Raw genomic sequence first — 14472 nt, 5'->3', positions numbered from 1 at the left:
CTTGTATTTCCATCGGAGTTTCCTCCTTGTCAGGCAATGGAAGATTCAGGGTCTCACCAGCTTCCTCTATCTCCATGAGAGTACATCCATCCCCTCTGCTTGGCCCAGGGAGGTCATCAGGGAAGAAAGGCTTTAACCTTCTCCCTATCCTGCCTGCCTGCCTGCCTGTTCCAAACTGCTGGCTTTTGTACTACAGGGACACGCCCTAATCTGGCTGAGTCAGCATGGAGGTGGGTGACTCTTGGGCTCCCCTGGTGGTGACCTGAATACTGTCTACCAAGTGATTTCATAGTTGTCTCCGCCTCCCCCTGGTGGACAGCCCGGAAATCAATGTGACCAGAGCCAGGTCGGTCCTTCGGTATTCCCTTCCTGGGCTTCTTATTGCCTTTCCTGTCTGCCTTCGCCAGGACCTTGGCAGGCACAGCGCCTGACTGGTCACAATGTGAAGGGGAGGGGAGACAGGGGTTTTGTTGGTCCTTGCTCTGTATATTTATATTTATAAAATGGCAATTGTACAGAATATTGTTTCTTTTTATACTTTAATAAAATATGTTCAATATAAAATCATAACTGAGAATTGTACGGATGGGATCAGATGGTTTGCGGGTACTGAGCTTGCGGAGACGGGGTGGAAATGTGTTTTTAAAATTTCAGTCTTAGTAGTTTGCCTGTCCACGGGTGTAAAAAGGTTGAAAATAATTATTTTATTTCTGCCGGTCCACGGGTGTAAAAAGGTTGAAAAACAGAGTCGGCAGCTGCGCTGAGGTGAAGGAAGATCCCCCGATGACTCGTCTGCCAGCTTTGCTCCGGAAGAAGTAAGTTACATTGGAAGGGGTGGACCCGGCAGACGCAGTCATCACGGGACCTTGCTGCAACTCCCTGCGTCTGCCGGGTCAACCCCCTCCGACGTAACTTACTTCTTCCAGAGCAAAGCCTGCAGACGAGTCATCATGTGACCTTTCAGCACATGGCTGCCGACTCTGCTCCAGAGCTAGTACGTCGGAGTGGGGTGGACTGGCAACCAGCAACTACAGTCATCGCGAGAAAGGAAAAGGACTGCTGGAATGAAAGAGTGGTGCAGGGAGAGAAAGGGGGCAGGGTGGTATGGAAGGGTGGTGCTGATGGAATTGATGTACAGGGAAAGGGGAGAGAGACATAAGTGGTAAGGATACTAGATGGAATTGGATTGGAGGGAAAGAAAGGGGGCAAATGGTATTGAAGACAGGTGGATGGAGAGAGAAAGGGCAGACATTGGATGATAGTGTGGCTGGTAGAGGGGGAGCCTATGCTGGATGGAAGTGCGGATGGGAGAGATAAGGGAGCAAATCCAGGAAGGAAATGGGAGGAGAGAAAGAGGGGAGCAGATGATGGAAGTGGACAAAGGGAGGAGAAGGTACTAGATGGAAGGGGTAGAGAAAGAGGGCACATGATGGAAGGAGGGGATAAATAAAAGGAGGGCACATGATGGGGGAAAAGGATTGAGTTTGGGAAATACTGGAGGGGTGAGGGAAAGAGGTGGTGAGCTGTAGGTAGACAGTAAAAAAGGAAATTGATGAGAGGGTAGTGAGAATGTAATCTAGATGGATGCAGAAAATAAATTGAAAAGGAAAATGAGGGAAGAAAGGGATTGCAGAAGAGAGGTGTTGGAGAGAGAAGGAGAGGAGAGAGATGCCAGACCAATGGGGGTGAAAGGAGAGATGGAAGGGGGAGGCATACAGTTTCTGGAAGGGGCATAGAAGGAGAGAAGATGCCATATAGGGGCAGAGAGATGGCAGACAGTGGATGGAAGGAAGAGAGTAACAAGAAGATGAGGAAAGCAGAAACCAGAGAAGACAAAGGTAGAACAAAAATTTTCTATTTATTTATTGCTTTAGGAGACATGTGTCACTGTTTCTGTGGTGTTGCATTGTATGCAGAGTCCAGCTTCTTGCTGGTTCAATTTAACCTTTGTCTATGTATTTCTATTTTATCCCTCTTTTACAAAACTATGGAGCGTTTTTTAGGGCCAGCCGTGGTGGTAGCAGCTCTGATGCTCAGAATTCTATGAGCATCAAAGCTGTTACCACCGTGGCTAAAATCCACACTACAGTTTTGTAAAAGGGGGAGGGATTAGTTTGTGATGACATATTCCATACTAGGCGAAGGTGTTTTCTGTGTTCTGTGTGTTCGAAAGACATGGTTTTCTGTTAGGATTGACAGTGTAGGATTGATCTGTACTAGTCTGGCTTGTTTAGTTTTATAATGGGTGTATTGATGTTGTACTGCTCACTGCAGTATGTAAGATGCTGCCTTTTCCTGGGTACTCATGTGTGACGTGTGGCTTGTTACTAAAAATCATGTTTTTCGTACAGATGGGGGGGGTGTCAAAAAATGATGGGCCCCGGGTGTCACATATGCTAGGTATACCACTGGAGGGGTGTATGTCTGTGTATGGGTGGATGACAGAGCCTGTGCCCTGTCTGAATGAATGGGGTGTGTGTTTGAATGGTGGGAGTATGCTGCCTTTTTGTAGTTATACAACCACACTCAAAACAGTTTACATACAGGTACTTCAAGCATTTTCGCTGTCTCTCCTTGTGGGCTCACAATCTTTCTAATGTATCTGGGGTACTTGAAAAGGATTTAGGTCCCAATTCCTGCCCCATACTTTCTCTGTCTCTGTCATTTGGAAGTCAGATGCATCTGGGGACATATTGTAGAAGCAAGAAATGATCTCCAAAACATGTCCAATTTTATTTTCAGCTTCACATCTCTTTTATATTATTCTACATGAATCAGTGTTGTCAGCATGTGTCAGCATGTGACGTAAACACAAACCATATATGGACACAGGTCACATGAAACTTTAAAGACATCAGCATTTTTTCTATCTGGAGACTGGAGTCCAAAAGGTCAGAAAAAGCCTTGACCAGCAGAGCCCCTAATCTAAAGCTGTTTGCAAATACGGCTTATAAAAACAATTGAATTCACTTCACAACAAGTTAAGAACATCTCTGTTCAAACATAAATGTCCTTGTAGAATTTTCAAAGGGGGAAAGACAAACAGGGTCTGGCTTTCTTACAGCTTGAAAACATGGCCTAAGGACATGATACGTGTCCCTTCAATCCCCTCTTACGTCATGAAAATGACATCATAAATACACAGCATGAGCTGGAAGGGAGTGATACTCTAGATATGTCTCTCGAGGAGGGGTTTTAGGAGCTGTAATACGAATAACACAGTACATGAGCAGTTAAAAACAAGAGTGCAGATAATAATAGAGATTATAACAATAAAAAGGTCTTTTACCCAACCCTGCATTCAACTAAAGTGCTGATCCCAAGAATTAGATAAATCAGAGTTACATTTGAGCTCAGCAAAGAGGTCTGCTAATTTCTGAATGGCCATAGTAGAACCTATATTGTCAGGAATAAAAGTGCAACAGCTTAAAATACTGGGAAGAATTTAACAAAAAAAACCCTTCTCAGCTAAAATCATATCTAGGGCCATACGATTTTGAAAACCATTTGGGAAGTGGAGCCTAATTGATCAGCAATTCCTTGCAAGGTGTCCCTAGAGTAGTTCACAAAGCGTTGCTGATTATAATAAATTTGATTAATCCAATCAACATTCTTATTAATAGTAATAAAGGGAATAAGGAACTCAAACCCAGCCTTAACCTGAGCTCGGGCCTTAAATTCATCTGGGACCCCTCTTGGGACCCCTATAGCATCTATGTATACATGCGATCAGATTTATATCGAGACAGATAAGAGGAAACATAGAAACATAGAAATCGACGGCAGATAAGGGCCAAGGCCCATCCAGTCTGCCCACCCTAATGAACCTCCCCTGCCTTTACTTTGCAAATAGAACCCACGTGTCGATCCCATTTGGCCTTAAAATCAGGCACGCTGTTGGCCTCAATCACCTGAAGTGGAAGACCATTCCAGCGATCCACCACCCTTTCGGTGAAAATGAATTTCCTGGTGTCACCGTGCTGTTTCCCGCCTCTGATTTTCCACGGGTGTCCTCTTGTTGCCGTGGGACCCCTGAAAAAGAAGATATCTTCTTCTACCTCGATGCGGCCCGTGAGATACTTGAACATCTCGATCATGTCTCCCCTCTCCCTGCGCTCCTCGAGTATAGCTGTAATTTATCTAACCGTTCTTCGTACGGGAGATCCTTCAGTCCCGAGACCATCCGGGTGGCCATTCTCTGGACCGATTCCAGCCTCAGCACATCCTTACGGTAATGTGGCCTCCAGAATTGCACACAGTATTCCAGGTGCGGTCTCACCATGGATCTATACAAAGGCATAATGACTTCAGGCTTACGGCTGATGAAACCCCTGCGTATGCAACCTATGATTTGTCTTACCTTGGAAGAAGCTTGCTCCACTTGATTGGCAGCCTTCATGTCCTCACTGACGATCACCCCTAAGTCTCGTTCTGCAACTGTTCTTGTTAGGATCTCGCCATTAAGGGTATAAGTCCTGCATGGATTCTGATTACCCAGGTGCATAACTTTGCATTTTTTGGCATTGAAGCTGAGCTGCCATGTCTTAGACCAGCTCTCTAGTAAGAGTAGATCATGCATCATATTGTCGGGCATTGAATTTTTATCTATTGTGCTTTTGCCCACTACATTGCTTAGTTTGGCGTCATCGGCAAATAATGTTATCTTACCTCGGAGCCCTTCTGCCAAGTCCCTTATAAAGATATTGAACAGTATCGGGCCCAAGACAGAGCCCTGGGGTACTCCACTGATCACCTCCGTCATTTCAGAGGGGGTTCCATTCACCATTACCCTTTGAACCCTACCTCCAAGCCAGTTCCCAACCCACTTCGTCAATGTGTCGCCCAATCCTATGGAACTCATCTTGCTTAGTAACCTGCGATGAGGCACGCTATCGAATGCTTTGCTAAAGTCCAGGTATACGATGTCCAGGAATTCTCCAACATCTAGCTTCCCCGTCACCCAGTCAAAGAAGCTGATCAGGTTGGATTGGCAGGATCTCCCCTTAGTAAATCCATGTTGACGGGGATCCCGTAGGTTCTCTTCATTCAGGATCGTATCTAATTGTTGTTTGATAAGAGTTTCCATTAGTTTGCTCACTATTGATGTGAGACTCACTGTTCTGTAGTTTGCCGCTTCTGTCTTGGAGCCTTTCTTGTGGAGTGGAATGACGTTAGCCTTCCTCCAGTCCAACGGGACGCTACATGAACTAAGGGAGAGGTTGAAAAGCGCCGACAGAGGCTCCGCCAAGACATCACTCAACTCCCTGAGTACCCTGGGATGCAGGTTGTCCGGTCCCATTGCCTTGTAAACCTTGAGCTTGGACAGCTCAACGTGGACACTGTTGGGCGTAAATTTGAAATCGCTAAATGGGTCAACTGAGTCAGCCATTGTCTGTAACTGAGTGCCATGCCCCGGAGCTTCTCGGGTGAAGACAGAGCAGAAGTATTCATTTAACAGTTGGGCTTTTTCTGAGTCCTTTTCCACATAGTCTCCGTCTGGTTTCCTTAGACGTACTATTCCCCCTGAGTTTTTACTTCTGTCGCTGATATACCTGAAGAATGATTTGTCTCCCTTCTGGATGTTCTTTGCTAGAGATTCCTCTATGTTGAATTTAGCCTCTCTGACTGCTGTTTTGACGGCTTTTGACTTGGTCAGATATTCTACCCTGGAGTCCTGTTCCCTTGATTGTTTGTAAGAGATGAATGCTTTTTTCTTTTCTTTGATGAGGTCTGAGATCTCCGCAGTGAACCACTGTGGTTTATTGTTTCTACGGTGTTTACTTACTAGCTTAACATAACGGTTTGTCGCTTCCTGTATGGTGGCTTTCAGAGTCGACCACATTTCATCCACACTATCGGTTTCTGCTTGGCTTTGTAGCATCTGGTGAACAAAGTCACTCATCTCTTGGAAGTTTGTGTCCTTGAATTTGAGGACCTTGGTCAGTGTGGCAGGTTTAGTGAAGCCTTTCCCAAGATTGAACCATATCATGTTATGGTCGCTTGAGGCCAATGTGTCTCCCACCGAGACCTCTGTGACACTTTCACCATTGGTAAGCAACAGGTCCAGTATTGCCTGATCCCTTGTTGGGTCCAACACCAATTGCCTGAGACGTGCTCCCTTCAAAGAGTTTAATAGCCTCCTGCTGCTGCCGGAAGCAGCGGTAAGTGTGCCCCAATCCACATCAGGCATGTTGAAGTCACCTAACAATACCGTGTCCCCACGCAAGGTGATATTCTCTATATCTCCAATCAATTCCATATCCAGGTCATCCTGTTGTCTTAGGGGTCTGTAAATAATGCCGAGATACAGGCATTTGTCCTTCCCTCTGGCCAAATTAACCCAAAGGGATTCCCCCGTGTATTGGACATCTGTGATCCTTGTGACCTTAATGTCATCCTTTGTATATAATGCAACACCACCTCCCAATCTACCCTCCCTGTCCCGGCGGAGCAGGTTGTAACCTGGTATGACCATGTCCCACCCATGTGAGTCTGTGAGCCAGGTCTCAGATATTGCCACCACATCCAGGTCGGCATTCCTTATTTCTGTTTCTAGATCCAGTATCTTGTTTCCCAAGCTGTGTGCGTTAACGTACATAGCCTTCCATGTTGTGTTTTTATTATGTCTTAGTGGGGATATTCCTGTTTGAGTTACTTGGACACTTTTAGCATTATTTGCATATTTGGTATTCTCTCTAGACCCAGAGCTATATCTTGTACCTGACCCAGATTCCCCAGACCCAGAGCTACAGTGTGTACCTATCTCAAAAATGGAAATGTGTGTATCCTGTGGGGGAGTTCCCGCATGGGCTACTTGAACTCCTTTCACAAAATTTGCAATGTGTATACCCCTGCTGAACCCAGGATTACAATGTGTACTGCCCTTAGTCCCGGAATTACAGTGTGTACACTCCCCGGACCCAGAATTGCAATGTGTAGTCCTCCTAGATCCTGAATTACAATGTGACCCCGAATTGTAATGTGAACCTTCCCTAGACTCGATAGTGTGTATACTACTTATCCCAGCCTCATAAAAGTATTGACAGTTTAGCACACCAGGTACCCTCCCCCAACTTACCTAGTTTAAAGCCCTGTGAAGTAGGCGGGCTAGACGGTGTCCAAGGACATTCTTCCCTCTTCTGGTCAGGTGTAACCCATCTTGTCCCAGTAGTCCCTGCAATGCATCTCCATGGTGCAGGAATCCGAAATTCATCTCCCTGCACCATCCCTGCAGCCAGTCGTTAGCCCTCTGGATGCGATCCTCCCTGGCACTGCCCTTGCCCCTTACCGGGAGGATCGAGGAGAAGACCACCTGCACATCCATTCTCCTCAGCTTCTCACCCAGGGCCCTGAAGTCTTCAGGTAAGCTGTTCGCGGTGCTCCTGGCGGTGTCGTTGGTCCTGACGTGGATAAGGATCATGGGGAAGTGATCTCGGGGCCTGATGAGTCTGTCAAGGCAAGCGGTTACATCCCGGATCCTGGCCCCTGGCAAACAGCAGACCTCTCTTGATTGCAGGTCCGGCCTACAAATTGGTCCCTCGGTGCCCCTTAGCAGCGAATCCCCGATGACCACCACTCTACGCTTCTTAGGGGTGGGTCGAACTGTTGACTCTGGAACCATCTGCTGAACATCTTCCTGTACCTCATTGTCAGGAAAAACCATGTAAATAGGAAGGATGCCTTTCAGAAAAATATGCAGGAGCATGGTAACCTTAGCTAAAGTGCACTGGCCTATCCACTGGCTGGGTAGCTTAACACGGAGCCAAAAGTCTCCATAGAGCCAGTAAATATCACCTAGAAAACTACCCTGTGTCAAATTAAAAACATGACATGTGTAATTACCCTTATAGATGGTAATGGCAATATCAAGCTTTTGCTGTCCAGGCAGCAAAAGGTATTTAGAACACTACAGTGCACAAAGGGGATAGGTAAAATTAGAGGAGGTAGATAGATCCTGTAAGAAAACTGATGGGTCGGATAGCTAGACCCACCCTTAAACCACATGTCCATAATATCCATACCTTCATCAGTAGATCTAGGGTTGTCAATAGTAAGAGAAAGCTTAATAATTTGTGCAGGAACACTTTTCCTATAACAATTTCCAACCTTATGAAAGGTCATACAAGTAAGCAGTGATTTACCATTTTGGTCCACCTTTTTTTCAGAGTATTTTCTGGTTTATAAGCCCAGTCAGTATCAATATTCCACCCTACCGCTCCCCAGGATGCACACTTATCCCCCCAATGTGAGTCAGTAACATATATATATATATATATATATATATATATATATATATATATATATATATATATATGTCTTTAGTTTTAGGAATCTCTGAGGACCAATGGCACAGCCTTGGGATATCAATTGATGAACAGTCCACAATGTCACAATACTAAAAGGAGAAGGTGGCAACTTGCACACTGCTGGAATTATACCAAAGGGTAGCATACTGTCGGTCTTTTCTGGATTCCAATTGAAGGACAGCCTTTGTGAGGGAGTCGTCCAGCTTGACATCGTGTTCGCAAAGAGGTACCGGGGGTGCTGTTTACAGCAGGAGTGTCATTTACAGATGGGTATGGGCAGAAAGTGTCGTGGACCCAAAACACATCATCCCTGTAGACCCAGTTAGAAATGATCCATACAGGGAGAAAAACTAGCAGCAGCGTTGCCAGTAAGAGAATGATAAAGTTGGTAGAATGCTGCAATGAGATCATCATGTTGTTCCACTGGAGGAGGTGAAATTTGCGCAGGGAAGACTTGCTTCTGGGGTTTTAGGTTAACCCTCTTCAAGCGACTTGCGTGGATCCAAACAGGAAACTCCTCAGTTAGTGCAGCGGGCCTGGTCACAGCGATCACAGTAGTGGGAAGGCCAAAGGGGAAATCCGTCTGCTTCCGATCCTTGGAAAGCTTCTGGACAATCACCAGGCTGGAAAAAATGGGTAGGAATCTGTGGAGAGAAAGGAGAAGTGCAAGACACGTTTCTTTGAACAAGCCCTAATATTTCAATTAGCTTTTGGACGTATTCCTCCTGTATCAAAGGAAAATCACTACTCTCAACTATTGAGGGTTTGTCTACCCATGGGGCGGGGAAAGGTCATCCCGTGAGAATCTCAAAGGGAGAGCAGCCAGATGTCTGTGCATACAGAAAGAGATGCTTGAAAAGCATTCCAAATATCATTCAGCAGCTGTACTCCAATGTGATCCAAATAAGAGATAGAAAACAAAAGCGAAACCATGTTGCCTGTACTGAATGTGGCAACATGTAACAATACCAATTCATTTACTTGATATAGCTATGGCAAAAGAGAGACAATACTCAGTTACTTAAGGTTCTTAATCGAACAATCCAAAAAGATATGTTTTTTTCGTGCTTCATATAACTATTAAGGCACTTCAAAAAGACCATACTGATGTACTGAATGTAGTCAAAAATGTATATTGAATGGATCATATGTAGGGAACAACACGAAATAAACGCTGTATAAAGTAAAGCTTTTTCTTAAACATATAACCCCTAACTAAACTATATTCAGAATATGAAAGCTATAAGTAAAAGAACATTGCGCAGTTAGGCTAGTAAGAAGTGGGAAAAGAGCTCTAGAAATGGCGAATGTTATGTATCCTGGGGTACCCACTAAACTAAAACAAGTAGACATGACACAGACAAAACATAAAGTTTTAAGCGTGGAGCTATTACTCCATCTGTCAAGTGTGCAGGGCTGAATTTAACTCTACAAATAAACACATTGATATAAAAAACCAAAGCTACAAATAATGTATATCATAACCATCTCATATTTGGAAAAAGGCATAAAGCTAATGTCTCTTTGGAGCGTCTCTATCTCTGCAGTGATAAAGAGGACCCTTGGAAAACATTAGAAATATCTGTGCCAAAACTGATCTGGGATGGCTATGCATACATCCGGAAAAAAACATTTTAAATTAGCAACATCCTAATTTCAGCTAAAACAATAGAAAGGAATTGTATTTTCCAATTTGTTTTCAATTCACAACCGTGCCAGCTGTAATTATTGAGCTATATATATCTGTATCAAGAAGCAAAAGGTCAAGAATGAAAATATCACTAGCAAGAAGTTAAAATGTCGAGCGAGCACTACGATAACCAATACCATGATATTGGGCAATGAATAAGGGAGAGCTAGCAGCTGGTATCCAGGGTTTCCCCTCTTTGCACCAAAGTCCGTCCAAAAGGGCGGCTTTGGGTACCTGCCAAACGCCAGGCATCAAGTTCAGAGGGGGGTAACAAAGGACTGAAGCTGTGAAAAAAGATAGGAAGAGAATCCTATTCACCCTTGAGACCCAGGAGCCCATTTAAAAGAAGGGCTTGGACATGTGGAAAGTGTGAAGGGTAATGGGGTGACCAAGGGTCAGAGGAGTAACCATCTCTACCACCATAGCACATGCAGCCAGGGAACTTGAACAGGAGTGACTATATAAAAAAAAGGCAACAGAGCGTAACTTACCGCCATGTTCTCCCTTCATGGTGTTACAATGGTCCCAAACAAAGAGATAAAACATATGGGCATAAGCAGGAAAACCCAGACCTGAGCTAGAAACCATCTCAAATGTCCAACATATCATGAGTCCATCTGATAAGAGCAGTCATGTCAGAAACCAGGGTCTGTCTCAGAATCTGGTCATAGAAGGAACAATCAGAGATCCATTGGCGGCAGTGACCAATCATATCAAGAAAAGTAAGCATGTCTTTCTTGGTAGCTGGGCAGGGCAGACCCAGAACAGCAGCAATGCGGAAAGTGCAGATTTTCCTCTGACCATGAGACAGGACAAAACCCAGGTATTTCACTTCAGATTTACACCAGTGCAATTTATTTCGTGACACCTTGTGACCACACACAGACAACCATTGTAAAAGGTGCAAACTATCAGCCTGACAGGTCTCCTGAATTATGAAACACAAAAAGAGGTACAGAATGAGGACAGGACCATGAGGGGCAGAGCATGACTGTAGAATAGCCCGAAGGACAATGGAGTCAACATAGCCCTGGGGCATTCCACATCAGGTATACTGTTGCTTAAAGGTAAAGGCAAAAAAAGAGCTGAAAAGCCTCACCAACAGGGACTAAAATAAAACTTTCTTTAGGACAATGACAGAAAAAAAAAACAGTGGCTGCCGGTGGAATGGAGGAGAGGAAAAAACATAAGAAAACAGCCCTAAAATCTAGGACGAAACGGGGAATGCCATCAGCTTGGACAACAAGAGCGATGAGCGTATTGTAAAAAGAGATGGTGGTTTTGATAATGCCGGAGAAAAGACAAGTGACAAGCAGTGGAATCTCACCATACTGCTTGATAAAAACAAGAATGAGTAACTTCAAAGAAACACTATAGGGGGTACATGAAATACAACATCGTCAATGAAAGCCCAAAAACCGGGAAGTCTGGGGGTAGGGACAAAAGCATTCATGCACGGACCCTGATAATGAAAGCTGCTTGTATACAAGCTGCGAAGGAATCATCTTAGACTGATTCAAACAGCACTTTCAATTCATTCCACATAACAGCACGTCCTACCTCAGTGTTATACGGGAAAGGATTGGTGACACAGAAAGATGTGAGCTGAAGGAAGAATGTCATACACACACAGCCATACAAGTCTCATCTGTCTAGGAGGGGGAGAATCCTAAGTGCCTTTATGACTCATTACAAAAACAATATAACAATGCAAAAATATTCGCTTATAAGCGAGGTACAGTAATAAGAGACAATAAAATCTTATACTCTATAAAAGTTTTAACCTCACAAATGACAGAGTGGGCAGGGGGGTTCTATAAATAATTTCATTCTTCCCGAAAGAATGGCAGCTGCTTATATTCACGAGGGGCGCTTACCGAAAGTACCCCGAGATTTTTCCCCAAAAACTCCATAATAGAACCCAAAGCTTGAACTTAAAATAAGGGGTGGGTACAGGTCACCACTACCTAGTGAGTATTAAAGAACAGAAAAAATTCAGAAATACTCACAAAATATTGGTGATATCATCTGCCCATCTCGGACGTGCCCCCAACTGAAAAGGATTTAGGTCCCAATTCCTGCCCCATACTTTCTCTGTCTCTGTCATTTGGAAGTCAGATGCATCTGGGGACATATTGTAGAGGCAAGAAATGATCTCCAAAACATGTCCAATTTTATTTTCAGCTTCACATCTCTTTTATATTATTCTACATGAATCAGTGTTGTCAGCATGTGTCAGCATGTGACGTAAACACAAACCATATATGGACACAGGTCACATGAAACTTTAAAGACATCAGCATTTTTTCTATCTGGAGACTGGAGTCCAAAAGGTCAGAAAAAGCCTTGACCAGCAGAGCCCCTAATCTAAAGCTGTTTGCAAATACGGCTTATAAAAACAATTGAATTCACTTCACAACAAGTTAAGAACATCTCTGTTCAAACATAAATGTCCTTGTAGTATTTTCAAAGAGGGAAAGACAAACAGGGTCTGGCTTTCTTACAGCTTGAAAACATGGCCTAAAGACATGATACGTGTCCCTTCAGTACTTAGCGACCTCATTGTGACCCGATTTCCCTCCGACCCGATTCACTAATCTCTGTCCCGATCATCCTCTGATCCATGCATGTAAATGAGGGGGAAAGGCATTCAAATGCAGGCAGGCAGCGATTCACTATAAAAAAAAAAAAAAAATGAGGGACTGCTGAGGACCAGTCACTCAGGTCCTTTCCGATTGCCCTGCCTTCTGCCGCCCTGCTCTCTGCCCTGCTTCTCTGCCCCGATATGCTCTCAGCCCCGATCTCCTGCTCTCGCCCTGAATCTCTCCTGCTCTTGCCCCGAATCTCTCCAGCTTTCGATCTGAGTCTCTCCTGCCCTTCCCCGCAGTGCAAGCCCGTGGTTTAAACCTGTGGGTTTAAAGCGGGTTAAAACCACAGGCTTGCAAAGAAAAAAAAAAGTAGGTTTCCTGCTCTACTGGACACGGAGGGCCAGTGCATGCGCAGACCATCTACACAATTTGTTTGAAACAATGGCTCTCAATTGACAAGAAACACCTGTCATATGAGCAGGTAGTGGGAGCCATTCTGTGTCTGAATTCCCTTGTTATACTTAAGCACCTGTCTTATCACATCTTTTGAAAGTCCAGGTCTTTGCAGGATACTCTCCAGTACTATGCAAAAGGTTTTTTGTTAATATTAAGTACGGGTCTTTAGGAGTCATTTAGTGGCATTCTAAGTAAAAGGTCTTTTGTTAGACTGAATGGGCAGGAGTCATTCACTAACATTCCCAGCATCAGACTGTTTTAATATCATATCCCAGAATCCTTTGCTTGCCCTCTGGACACAGCCATCACACAGTAATGTAATACTGACAATGTGAGTTAGTGATCTGGGCAGAAAATATGTGGAAATTATTATGAGGAAAATAAGTGTTTATTTCTCCTCCAAAAATTCCAAGAGCTAACTCCTGTGTTCAATTACAAGTACCCTCACACTTGCTCTAAGTTTAAACATCATTTTCCAGACATGAGGCATAGTTAAGGTGACAATACGTCTCATTTTGAACGTGACCGTCCCGTTTTTGGATCCCCTGACTCATTGTCCCCACACACAGCTTTGGGACACCGAAATGTCCCGTTTTCAGGGCAGCGTCCCGAAGTTATGCGCAGAGACAACAGGACAGGCGATCACTTCCTGTCCCTGACCATGCCGCGCAAAAAGAAAGCCTCTTTTTCTGGCCTCTTGTAGCGCTGGAGGGAGGGAGAGAAGGGCAGAGATGAGGGCTGAGTGATGCACGGTTTTCAATCCCGTTCAGTCAGTGGCGTACCTAGGGTATGTGGCACCCGGGGCCCATCATTTTTTGACACCCCCCCATGTAAAAAAATATTTTTTGTAATGACCATGAAACGGAATAAATGGTCAGAATAGAAACAGGCAGTGAAAATTTTCTTATATTCCAAACATAACATAACATAAATTATGTCTGAATTGTCATGACATCAGAAGTACATATGGAGTAGTTGCAGGTGATGCTTGGGACAGTTCTGATTGTGTTAGTTCGGTTTTATGTGTTTTTTGAATAGAAGGGTTTTTATTTCTTTTTGAAGGTTTTGCAGTCTGTGGTTGATGTCAATTGGTTGTAGAGTTGGGGGTCGAGTGTTGCAGCTCGAATGGCTAGGAGGTTGTCGAACAGTTTTTTTCTTTTGACGTTTTTGGTTGGAGGGTGTGTGAATGGTGCGTGAGTTCTCCTATGTCTGTTTGAGGTGGATTGAATTATTTAGCTGAAGAAATTAGTTACCCCCTCATCCCACACACATTAATTCTCTTTCATTATAAAAAAAAAACATTGATAAGTTCCCAGAAAAAAAATACATTAAAATAAAAAGTGAAAACAAAGGCCCCTACAGATGAGAACATAACAAGAATAGCCTAACTGGGTCAGACCAATGGTCCATCATGCCCAGTAGCCCATTCTCA

Source organism: Geotrypetes seraphini, chromosome 3 (assembly GCF_902459505.1).
Source record: "Geotrypetes seraphini chromosome 3, aGeoSer1.1, whole genome shotgun sequence".
In the NCBI taxonomy this organism is placed as follows: Eukaryota; Metazoa; Chordata; class Amphibia; order Gymnophiona; family Dermophiidae; genus Geotrypetes; species Geotrypetes seraphini.
This window is presented reverse-complemented; position numbering follows the sequence as displayed.